The sequence below is a fragment of the Gracilinanus agilis genome, chromosome 4 (genome assembly GCF_016433145.1).
Source record: "Gracilinanus agilis isolate LMUSP501 chromosome 4, AgileGrace, whole genome shotgun sequence".
Taxonomy (NCBI): domain Eukaryota; kingdom Metazoa; phylum Chordata; class Mammalia; order Didelphimorphia; family Didelphidae; genus Gracilinanus; species Gracilinanus agilis.
Genome location: NC_058133.1, coordinates 235,149,047 through 235,162,409, shown reverse-complemented (window position 1 = coordinate 235,162,409; position 13,363 = coordinate 235,149,047).

Sequence of the window (13,363 nt, the reverse complement as noted above, 5' to 3'; positions counted from 1 at the left end):
CATACCATTGCTGGGTTTGTACCCCAAAGAGATCATAGATAAACAGACTTGTACGAAAATATTCATAGCTGCGCTTTTTGTGGTGGCAACAAATTGGAAAAGGAGGGAATGCCCTTCAATTGGGGAATGGCTGAACAAACTGTGGTATATGCGGGTGATGGAATACTATTGTGCTAAAAGGAATAATAAACTGGAGGAGTTCCAGGCGAACTGGAGAGACCTCCGGGAACTGATGCAGAGCGAAAGGAGCAGAGCCAGAAGAACTCTATACACAGAGACTGATATACTGTGGTAAAATTGAATGTAATGGACCTCTGTACCAGCAGTAATGCAATGACCCAGGACAATTCTGAGGGATTTATGGTAAAGATGCTGCCCACATTCAGAGGAAGGACTGCAGAAGAGGAAACATATAAGAAAAACAACTGCTTGAACGCATGGGTCAGGGTGGACATGACTGAGGGTGTAGACTCGAAACTACCACACCAATGCAACTACCAACAATTTGGAAATTGGTCTTGTTCAAGGACACATGACAAAACTAGTGGAAACGCGCATCGGCCAAGGGTGGGGGGGGCGCGGGGGGGGTTGAAGGGGAAAGGGGAGCATGAATCATGTAACCATATTAAAAATGAATATTAATAAATGTTAAAAAAAATAAAAATTAAAAAAAAAAAAAAGGTAATATGTATCACTTTTTTGGAGCTTTCCTTGATCATTATAATTTCACAGTATTTTGTTTCATTATTATTACCATTCTATTTACATTGTTGTAGGCATTGCATATATTATTTATCTTATTCCATATATCTCATTTTGTATCAGTTCATCAGTCTTCCCATGCTTCTCTATTCATTATATTTATTCTACATCCATTACATTCATGGACTACCATTTATTTAGCCATTTTCCAATCTAGGGATATTTATTTGGTTTATAGAGTCAGGATTCAAATTCAAGTCTTTTTATTCTAGCCAACAATAATTCCACTCTACAGATATTATATAGTATGTAGTATATAGAGGAGGTTTCCAGAGGTCAAAATAGAAATAGAGAACAGAGAAGAGGCACTAGAGAGAGATATCTGATTACTCTGATCAGGGTTAGATGGTACCACCATGTTTTGCTACCATAAAATGTTACTGTAAATAATTTTATGTATATTGGGTCTTTCTATCTTTGATATCCTTTGAGAAATAATAAATACCAGGTAAACAAAAGTCTTAATGCAGTTTTAAAATATCTTAAATACTTTTTCAAGCCCTTACTTTCTGTCTTAATGATAACTCTAAGATATAAGGACAAAGGTTAAGCAAACAGGGTTAAATGACTTGCTCGGGGTCACATGGGTAGGAAGTATCTGAGGCCAGGTCTGAGAACAGGTCTGAACCCAGATCCTCATGACTCTAAGTCTGATATTCTATCAATTGAGCATCTAACTATTTAAATACTTAAAAAAAAAAAACCTTACCTTCTCTCAGAATCAATTCTAAGTATCTGTTCCAAGGCAAAAGAACAGTAAGGGTTGGGCAATAAGGATTAAGTGACTTGCCCAGGGTCACAAATCTAAGAATTGTCTGAGGCCAGATTTAAACTCCAGGACTGGCTGTCTCTCCAATGAGTCACCTATCTGCCTCTTATTTAAATATTTTTAAAATACCTCATATATACCTAGCAGTGGGGTTGATGGTCACCTAATTCTATTGAGGCTCTTCAGTCTATCCCAGATACAATTCGCAGAACCATTTGAGTGAAAAAGATACGCAAATGTCATCTTGTCCAACCCTCTCATTTTACAGATAAGGAAGATTAAGTTACGAGAAGGGGAGTGACCAGAACCCGCATATCCTGTATCTGAGTTCACTACTGCGTCCATTTTATATTGTTCCATAATCTTCCCTGCTTACATACCTTCCACAGTGTCTAGCACATTGTTAATCACTCATATTCGACTTTTTGTGACCCTATATGCATTTTTGGCAAAGATCCTGAAGTGATTTGCCATTTACTTCTCCAATGGATTAAGGCAAACAAAGCTTTAATGACTTTCCCAGCTAGTGAGTGTCTGAGGCCTTATTTAAATTCAGGTCTTCCTGACTCCAGGCCCAGTGCTTTATCCACTGAGCCATTTAACTGCCTCTACCTAGCACATAGTAGATGCTTAATAAAAGCTATGGACTGACTTATTATAAAGGTTTTTCCTTTTATTTCACTTTCCCCCCACATTATTTGAGGTTGGTGAGAAAGTAGAAGAAAAATAAATGCTTGTTAGTTAGAATGAAATGAACTAAATAATATACTAATATGGCACTACCTTTATGCTCACTCCCAGTCTCTATGTTATATAACCACAACCAGGGTCCTGCATCTTTAACTGTTCCACCTAGCATAGTCAATCCTTAAGGCTCTAGATTAGGGTACCTGTTATATACCCATTTCAAGAAGGCAAGATAGAGGGCAAATGGATAGCTCAGTGGATAGAGAGCCAGGCCTAGAGACAGGAGATTCAAATCTGGTCTCGGACACTTCCTAGCTGTGTGACCCTGGGCAAGTCACTTAACTTGTATTGCCTAGTCCTTACCACTCAACAATGCTGATTCCAAGATGGAAGGTAAGGGTTTTAAAAAAAAGACGAGATGGATGATGACTCAGAAAAGGAGGATGAAAAGAAATAACCTGGGAACATTATGGTGGTCTAATGAGGTCAACTTGAATTGAGCCTTGAAGTATGGAAAATGTCCTATTGAGTGAGATGTGCATGCAGGAGAAATGTTTTTTGCTAGTGTCCGTGAACAATTCACAGGTGGTTGTTGGATACCTTCATCTTTGATGAGATAGCATTTTGGCAGAGTCTGGGGATTGAGAATGAGATACAGACTACTATGCATGTAACAGGTGTCTTGCTGCTTTGGAATGACCATATCTCAAGAACCAGAATCGTATCATGTGTATGGTCTGCATGGCATGCTGTGGACCCTCAATCAATAATCCACAACACTGCTATTGAAACTGGACCTCTTTGTCAGCATGGGGAGCAATTTGATCTTTAGGTTCTTGCTTTTCACAACAAATTTAAATAACTGCACATTCACTTTGCTTCAGAGATAATATGCCAAAGGAAATGTATCCTTTCCTTACCACCCTGGATGGTAATAGATTATGAGGCAGGAGGGGGATGAGGGAAAAAAATGGAGTGACTTACACTTAGCCCTGGGATGATGCACAAATTCTCATGATGTCTATTAGTCATATACCTTTGATGATATCTGATGGATTAAAAGTGAAGAATGGAACCTAGGCACCTCTGTTTCTTCCACTCCTATAAACATGAATGATACATCACAAGCTAGCAGATGCATATCCAGGAGCCTTCTGGGATAGGAATTACCACAATGACATGCAAGTTCTGTTCAATTCAGCAAGAATTTATTAGTGCTAGACATGGTGCTAGATGCTTTGGATATGGAGACAAAATGAAATAGTTCCTCCTCTAAGAAAGCTTATATTCTACTGAAGGGAAAGAACAACTTAGTATATTGAAAATATATACAAAAATACAAATTAACTTTGGGATGTGGGAGGATGTTAACTGCTGGGGGAATCAGTAAGGCCTTTTTTATGAGAAGACACTTAAAATGAACCTTAGAGGATAGAAGAATGCCAGGAGACATAGGAAAGGAGCTAGACCATCCCAGGCATGAAGAACAGTTTATGCCAAAGCATGTAGGCAGGAAATGGCCAGTATGGCTGAAACATCAAATGTGTGAATTAAATGTGAAATAAACCCAGAAAAAAATAGATTAGTATCAGATAGTGAAAGGCTTTAAGAGAAAAGTTAAAATAATTCTTTCATCAAAAAAATTGAAGAATCTATTATTTTTGGTACTGAAACCAAAAAGAAGGAGATGGTATTATATAGAATTTAAATCAATGAATCCATAAACTGGAATATCAGATCATATGTTTTCCTGGATACACTTCATCAAGAACATGCCTACAAATAGAAATTTAGCTCTAGCTAAGTCAGTAAGCATTTACTTTTTGTTGTTTAGTTATTTCAATCATATCTTTAGGACCCCAGTTGGGGTTTTCTTGGCAGAGATGATGAAGTGGTTTGCCATTCCTTCTCCAGCTCATTTTACCAGTGAAGAATTAAAACAAAAAGGGTGAAATGACTTGCCCAGGGTCACATAACTAGTAAGTGTCTGCAACAAGATTTGAACTTAGGAAAAGAAGTCTTCTGGACTTCAGTCTTAGGACTCTATCCAATGTGCCACCTTGCTGCCATTACATTATAATAATATCTAACAAGAGCTTATTCTATGCTAAGAGCTCATACTGTGCTAAGTAATGAGGATACAGAGGCAAAAGAGAGACCCTGTTCTCAAGGCACTTATAGTCTAACATACAAATGACTACATATAAACAAGATATACCCAGAGTAAGTTGGAAGATAATCATAAAGAGAAGAGACCAATATTAAGTAGAATTATGAAAGGCAGTAGAATATCAACTGAAATTTGAAAGAAGCCAGAGAATACATCCAGAAAATGAAAATTAGGACAAAAATTTTTCCAGGTATGAGGGATTGCCAACAAAAATGCCAAGAATCTAGAAATGAATTGTTTTATTCAAGGAATAGCAAGGAAGTCATTGTCACTGGATTACACATACATGAAGAAGAATAAAGTATAAGACTAGGAATGGAGTAGGAAGAGGAATGAGCTTTAAAAGCCAAAGGACTTTCTATTTCATCCTGGAAGAAACCAGTGGAGTATGAGAACAATAGTAGTCATAACATAGTCAGACATGCACTTTAAATATATCAGCTTGATAGCTGAGTAGAGCACAACCTGGAGTCAGGAGAGATTTGAGATTGAGAGATATGGGCAGGCAATAGCAATTATTTATGAATAAAGTGATGAGGGCCTACATTAGGATAGCAGCAGTGTCAGAGGAGAGAAAAGGGAATATATTAGAAATATTTTGAAAGTAAAATTGACAGGACTTTGCAACAGATTGGATACAGTAGAGTAAAAAAGAGTCAGGAGTTAAGGAGGACACTTAATTTGGAAGCCTAGATGATTGTGTTGGTACCCTCCATAGTCATGGGAAAATTAAAATGAGATGAAAGCTTTGAGGAAAATATAACAAATTCACTTTCAGGCATGTTTAATTTAAGATATCTTTAGGACTTCCAGGTTGAGCTATCCAACATTAGAAGCCAGAAGTATAAGTCTAGAGGATAAAAGAGATATTGTGGTTGGTTTAAGTATGATAATCATTAGCATCAATGAAAATTGATGAGAGCTTTGAGATAAATAAGTAAAGTGAATATAAAGGAGAAGAGAAGGACCATGACAAGAGCCTTAAGGAACACCTTCAGTTAGCATGCATGATCCAGATAAAGATTCAGCAAAAGAGAGTGAGGAAGAGTGATCACATAGAGGATTAGGATAAAAGAGTGTCACAAAAACCTAGAGAAAAATGATTATCAAGAAGAAGAGGGTGACTGACAGTGGCAATGGCTGAAGAAAGATCAAGAAGAATAAGGATTAAGAATGACCATTAGAGTTAGCAAATATGAGATCATTGAACCAAAAGCCATTCTCAATAAGTAAATGGCCTATTAATAACTATAGGAAAGAATATAAAAAAATCTAATAATAAAAGAAATGCAAATCAAAATAAGTGAGGTTTCACCTTGTATCCTGCAAATTGGCAAAGATGACAAAAGATGGCAATCCTGGAGACGGTCTAGAAAGATAGGAATATTTATATACTGTTGACAGACCTATGAAATGATGCAACTATTTTAGAAAGCAATTTTAGAATTATGCAAATAAGTGACCAAAATGCCCTTTGGTCTAAAGATTCAATTACCCCCAAGGAAGAATAAAAAGAAAGTACCCATATACACAAAGATATTTGCAACTACATTTTTCCCAAATGCAAAGAATTATAAACAAAGCAGAACCGTTAATTTGGGAATAACTAAACAAATTATGTTATGTGGATGTAATGGAATATTACGTGACAAATTTAATGGAGTCAGAATGGTCGATTAGGGGCAGCTACACACCTGAACATCCCTCTTCAAACAATTTTAATGCCTCAAGACAAATTTTGTAGTAATGGGGCCCACAGAAAGTTAGGGTGAGATATTTTTCTGGCCTAAGAAAATATAAATATTAGGCAGCAAAAGTCTATAATACCAGAATGGAAATCTGGTGGAGGTCTGTCCAGAGTCTCCCCACATTATGTGGCAAAAGGGTCAGAAGCAGCTTTAGGAGCTGATGGTGAGTGGGTCAGAGAACTTCTCAGAAAGAGATTACAGGGGAGCCTTTGGTTGTACTAGGTATACAGGCACTGATTGGCAACTCTATTACTCATATCTGGTTATGGGTCATGGTTCTAGGGTAGATAAGAGTGCAAGGTTTGTCACAAGGAAGGAAGGGCTCTGGTCACAATACTAAAGCAGATAGGAACACTACAGCTACAAGGGACCCTTCCTTGGTAAAAACCAGAGCACAGATCAGGAGAGCAGTAACCACACCTCTCCCAGGATCACACCACTTTGGAAACACCAAAAACTTGTAGACTCCCAGAGCTAACTGAAAACACTAGCACATAAAAGAACAGTGCCTCCCCAACCCCAGATGAGCAGAGCTCAACCTTTATTATAAAGGTCAAAATCAAGAAATGGGCTGAAAAATGAACAACAAAAAATTTAATTTGACCATAAAAAGCTAAGATATAAACTCAAAAGAAGCTAACAATGTGAAAACAGCTACAGAAAAAAGCCTCAAAGAAAATTGCTAATTGACTCAAGCCTAATAGGAATTTCTGAAAGAATTAAAGGAAGAGATGAGTGGTAGAGGAAAACTTAGGAAAAGAAATGAAAGTGATGTAAGAAAATTATGAAAAGATAATAGCTTAGTAAAAGAGGTACCAAAAAATTCAAAGAAAACAATACGCTTAAAAATTGACCTAATAGTAAAAGAGGCACAAAAAGTCAGAGAAGAAAAGAACTTATATAAAAGCAGAATTGGCCAAGTAGAAAAAGAGGGACAAAGGCTCACTGAAAAAATAGAATTGAATAAGTGGAAGCTAATGACTTCATATTCAAGAAATAATAAGTTTTGAAGAATTTTAAAATAGAAGACAGTGTGAACTATTTCATCAGAAAAAACAACAGACCTGGAAAATAGATCCAAGAGACATAATAAAAGAATTATTAGGGGCAGCTATGTGGCTTACTAGAGAGAGAGCTAGGCCTAAAGATGTTAGGTCCTAAGTTCAAATCTGCCCTTAGACATACCCTAGCTATTTGACCCTGGCAAATCACAATCCCAATTGCCTAGCTCTTACTACTCTTCTACCTTGGAACCAATATACAATATTGATTCTAAGACAGAAGATAAGGATCATTTTTTTCAAAAAGAACAATTATTTGACTACCTGAAAGCCATAGGCAAAGAAAGAGCCTTAATATCATATTTCAAGAAATTATCAAGGAAAACTGCTCCAATACCTTAGTTCCAAAGGGTAAAACAGAAGTTGAAAGAATCCACCAATCACCTCCTAAAAGAGATTTAGATATGAAAATTCCCAGGAATGTTATAGTCAAATTCCTGGATTTCCAAATCAAAGAGAAAATACTTCTAACAGCCAGAAAGAAATAATTTAAATATCATGGAGCTACAATCAGGATCACACAAGATTTAGTAGCTTTCACATTAAAGAAGTAGAGAGCTCAGAATATGATATTCTGGAAAGCAAAGGAACTAGTATTACAACCAAGAGACAACTACTCAGAAAAACTGAATATAATCCTTCAGGAGAAAAAAAAATTTTTAATTAAATAAAGAACTTTCAAGCATTCCTGATAAGATAAGAGCTAAATAGAACATTTGGTATTCAAAAACAAGAACTCTGTGAAATATAAAAAGGTTAAACATGAAAAAACAATCATAAGAGACTCAATAAAGTTAAACTTTAAATTTGTATATGGGAAGATGATACATGTAATTCTGAAGAACTTTATTATTATTAGGGATGTTAGAAGGAGTTTACACAGAGGACATGGATATGAATCAATTATGTTGGAATTATCTTCAAAAAATTAAGTGGGGAGAAAGAGGGACACACTGGGAGAAAGAGGAATGAAGAGGTAGAATGGGGAAATTTTTCATATATAAAAGAAACACACTAGGAAGAGCTTTTATGTAGGAGAAAATGGCAGGGCTAACAGGTTACCCAACCTATTAGGAGAATAAGGGGATAAGAGAAAGAGAAGGGATAATAAAGGGGATGGTAAATTAAGGTAGGCAGTGTTTAGAATAAAAATAGACTTTGGGGGAGGAGTGAGGAGGAGGAAGAAAAAGAAAATAATAATAGAATAGAAGGAAATATACAGTAAGTAAACATAACCGTGAATGTGAATGGGATGAGCTCCACAAAAGCAGATAGCAGAATAAATTAAAAATCAGAATCTAACAATATGGTATTTATAAGAGATATCCAGAGTTAAAATAAGGGGTTGGAGCAGAATCTAATATAAAAGTGAAGTTAAAAAAGGCAGAAGGTAGCAATCATGACCTTAGACAAAGCAAAAGCAAAAATAGACCTAATTAAAAGAGATAAATAGGAAAATTATATTTTGCTAAAAATTACCATAGATAATGAAATAACATTTTAAAATTTTTTAAGCAAGTTACTCTGATAAAGACATCAATTCCCAAATTTATACTGAGTATAAAACTGTCAAATTTATATAAATAAAAGCTATTACCCAACTAATAAATGGTCAAATGATATGAATAGGCAGTTTTCAGAAGAAATCAAAATCTATAGTAATATGAAAAAATGCTCACAATTGATTAGAGAAGTGCAAATTAAAACAACTCTTAGGTACACCCTCACAACTATCATAAATAACAAATGCTGGAGAGGATAAGTGAAAATAGATAAATTAATAAACTATTGGTGGAGTTGTGAACTGATCTAACCATTATGGAGAAGAACTTGGAACTATACTCAAAAAGGCATACAACTGTACATACCCTTTGATCCATCAACATCACTACTAAGTTTGTATCCTAAAGAGATCAAAGAAAAAGGATCTATCTATACAAAAATATTTATAGCAGCTCTTTTTGTGATAGCAAAAAAATTGGAAATGTTGAACATGTTCATCAAGTGGGGAGTGGCTAAATAAGTTATGGCATATGATTGTGATAAGGTACTGACTGTGCTATAAAAAATGAGGAGAGTAGTTTCAGAAAAACATGGCAAGACTTATATGAACTGATGCAAAGTGAAGTGAAAAAAACAGAACATCATTGAGTATAATAACAATTTTGCAATGATGATCAACTGTGAAAGACTTGGCTACTTTGATCAAATATAGTCATCCTAAACAATTTCAAAGGACTCATGAAGAAAAAATGCTATCTACCTCTTGAGCAGTGATGGGCAAACTTTTTAAAGAGAGGGCCAAAGGAAAGGAAATGTTCATCTGTCAGTCTGTTTCTAAGGCAACTCTTTTGAAGTTTCATTGTATTGTATCCTACTTATTGTATTTGTCAGATTACGAATAATGTTCAAGGACTGGATAGAACATTTCAGGGGGCTGCATTTGGCCTGTAGACCATAATTTGCCCATCACTGCTCTAGAGAATGAACTGATGAATTCTAAGTGCAAACTGAAGTATGATTTTCTCACTCCTTTTTGAAATATAGCTAATATGGAAATATGTTTTGCATGATTTCACATGGATAATTGGTAACCAGTAATAACTGGTCTTTCAAATGGCTGTGAGAATAGATGGGAGGAATGGAATTAAAAATTTTAAAGAAAATAATGTTAAAAATAAATAAATGATAAAATTACAAAAAAGAAAAGTAATGTCACATATTACACATGACTACAATAATTCTACAAGTAGAATAAAGATAGTTGCTAAACAAACAAAAAAAATGATATAACAAATGTGATAAATACTGAGAAGCATAAAATATTCTACATAAACTGGTGCAACAGGAAGTAATTAGAGCCAAGAACACAATATGCACAATGACTACAACAATGTAAACAGAAAGAACAACTATATATACACAGAGAGAACAAAAAGTGAATGTTTCAAAAAATTAAAGAACAAATTTGGCTGAAGAGATATGCAAAGATATTCCACTACCAATCCCATCCCTATGCAGAGTGATCCACAAGTGGTATACACTGCATGTACTTCCAGATGTTTTCAGTAAATTGATCAATTATGCTGGGTTTTTTCCTTTTAATCTTTTTTTTTCATACTATTTGTTATATAGGATAACTCTTTATGGGGAAGGAAAGGGATTCTGTAGAAAATATAATGATATTTAAAAAAGCATCAATGAAAATTTATTTCTCAAAAAATGGAGATCATTGATCACTTTGGAAAGAGATATTTCATGCAAACCAAAACAATGCTGAAGTACCATTTCATACGTAGCAGATTGTCCAATGTGACTGTAAAGGAAAATGATAAATGTTGGAGGAGATATGGCAAAATTGGGACACATACACTGCTGGTGGAGCTGTGAATTGATCCAACCATTCTGGAAGGCAATTTGGAATTATGCCCAAAGGGCTTTAAAAAATGCATACCCTTTGGTCAGCAATACCACTACTAGGTTTATACCCTAAAGAGACAATAATGAAAAATGTTTATACAAAAATATTTATTGCCGCACTCTTTGTGGTGAAAAAAAAATATGGAAAATGAGGGGGTGTCCCTCAGTTGGGAAATGGATGAACAAATTGTGATATAGTTAGTATTTGATGGTGATGGAATACTACTGTGATGTAAGGATTAATGAACTGGAGGCTTTCCATATGAACTGGAAGAACCTCCAGGAACTGATGCAGAGTGAAATGAGCAGAACCAAGAGAACATGGTACTCAGAAAGTGAAACATTATGGAACAATTCAATGTAATGGACTTTGCTACTACAAGAAAATCCCAAAAATTCTATCCACATTGAGAGAAAAAACTGTGAAAGTAGAAACATAAATGAAATACACATGACTTATCATTTGTTTATATGAGTATATGACTTGGGGTTCTGGTTTTAAAAGATTTCTCTGTTACAAAAATGAATATGGAAATAGGTGTGCGATTTTTAAAAAATATCTTGCAAACTTCAAAAAAAAGAAAAGAAAGGAGATATTTCAATTGAAGGATGAGATTAGAAGTAAATATGTGGAGAATTGAAAGGAAGAATAGGCATTAACTATAAACAGCCTTCTCAAGGAGTTTAGCCACAAAAGATGAGTTCCAGTACCTAAAGAGATATCTAACGAGATATTTCACTTCATTTTTTCAATTTTGAGGAAGTTCTTCCTGATATTTACCCAAAATCTGCTACTCCAAAAATCTATAAATGGAATGGACCTCTGATTCCTCTCTGGGACATCTAAACCATGCCTCCCCACTGCCATTTTGATCTTCCTAAGTGTACTAGAATCAAATTAAACCAATAAACATTTTATTAAGCATTTCCAACATTCAATGCACTAAAATATAAAGAAATTAAACTTATGTCTTTGAAAGAAATTTGAAGGAACTGAAAGTTTTTAAAGCAATTGGTAATCTCCAAATTGCCAACTCAGATGACCTCATCTCAATTATCATCCTTCTTGATCCTATCAACTGCTTTTAACAGCTATTGACCACCCTGTCCTCCTAGATACTCTCTCTTCTCTAAATTTTTTGCCATTGCTCTCCTGATATTCTTTCTACCTGTCCAACTGCTTTTTAGCTAGCTCATCATCTATATCATGACCCCTGATTATGGGTGTTCCCCAAGGTTCTGTCTAGTCTCTCTTCTCCCTCTGCATACTTTCCTGGCAACCTCATTGGATCTCCAGGGTTTAACTATCCTCTCTATGCAGATGACTCTCAGATACAGAAGCAAGTCAGGGATAAGACAAATAAGGGCATAGAAAATTCCATACAATATTAGATTTGATTGATATGTATGCTGAATGATTTGCTTTTTTCTCATGTGAAGAATGGCTGTCTAGAGGGATGGGAAGAGAACTACAATGAGAAAAACAGTTGATATAAAAACAAAAGATATGAATGTAATTTTATTTTTTAATAAACAGGTGACTTCTTTAATCTCATCCAATTATAACATTCTAAAACACCCCATCTCTGCCCTCAAGAAGTTTGCAATCTAATTGGAATATCAACTTGAAATCTGAGGTTAGCTAGCTGGCTAATAAAACATAATTGGTTCTCTACAAGAAAATTGATGAGGAAGATAATTTTACATCTCCCCACTGTAACTATTCTCTAAACTCTTCCAAGAAGGTTGGCAAGTGTCAAGTAGAACAGAACTAAGGTGCACTGGTTTCTCCTCTTAAGAACAAGGAGCATCTATTCTCTGAAGAAATCTTTCCTAAGATGATTCTCGCCTGAGCTTGCCACCTGAAACGTGATGTGAATTGAGGGAGACAGCCTCAAAGATTCATGCTGTCATTCCTTTTATTATTAATCACATTCCTTTGCATTCATCCAAGGTTTTGCATCCTCAAAGCACTTTATGGATATTAACTAATTAATGTAAATACAGTAATGCTGAGATTACTATTACTAGGACTGGAATTGATATTAGACCATTAAAGGTGATGAAAAGCATTCCCAGAAGCCCAAGATAAAGAGTTCCTTTGGGACTCATTTCAAACTTTTTTTTCCTCCCTGCTAAGCAGTCCAAGGGCATGGGAGCAACTTAATGAGATGAGAACCTGGTGAGTTTTGAATCTGTAAGACTGTATCCTGTAATTTAACCCAAGGAATTTATAGCTGCAGTTGGTCAAGTCAAATATTCAGGCTAGATTATTTGATGATTACTGATATTTGAACTACTCATTATCATTACTAAGAGTAGAAAAATCACTAAAAGGAAAATAAAGTCTTCCTAGCTGCTTCTGTCTATTGAGTGGAAATTGAACATAGTTTAACAATAGATCAGGAAGATTCTTAGAGCATGATGCAGTGGAAAAAGCAATGAACTAGAACGCACAAAGCCTGGTTTGTCTTCCAGTAACGAGTTATTTGATCCTGGACAAGACCCTTTCTTGGCCTCCATTTCCTCATTTCTAACATTATTATGGTTCTATGGCTCTGTGCCTACCCCCAAGAGAATACCTATGATAAAGGAAAGGGAAGGGGAGGGAAGGGAAGGGAAGGGGAGGAGAATAGAGAGGAAGGGAGGGGAAAGGAGGGGAAGGGAGGGGAAGGGAGGGGAAGGGAGGGGAAGGGAGGGGAAGGGAGGGAAAGGGAGGGAAAGGGAGGGAAAGGGAGGGAAAGGG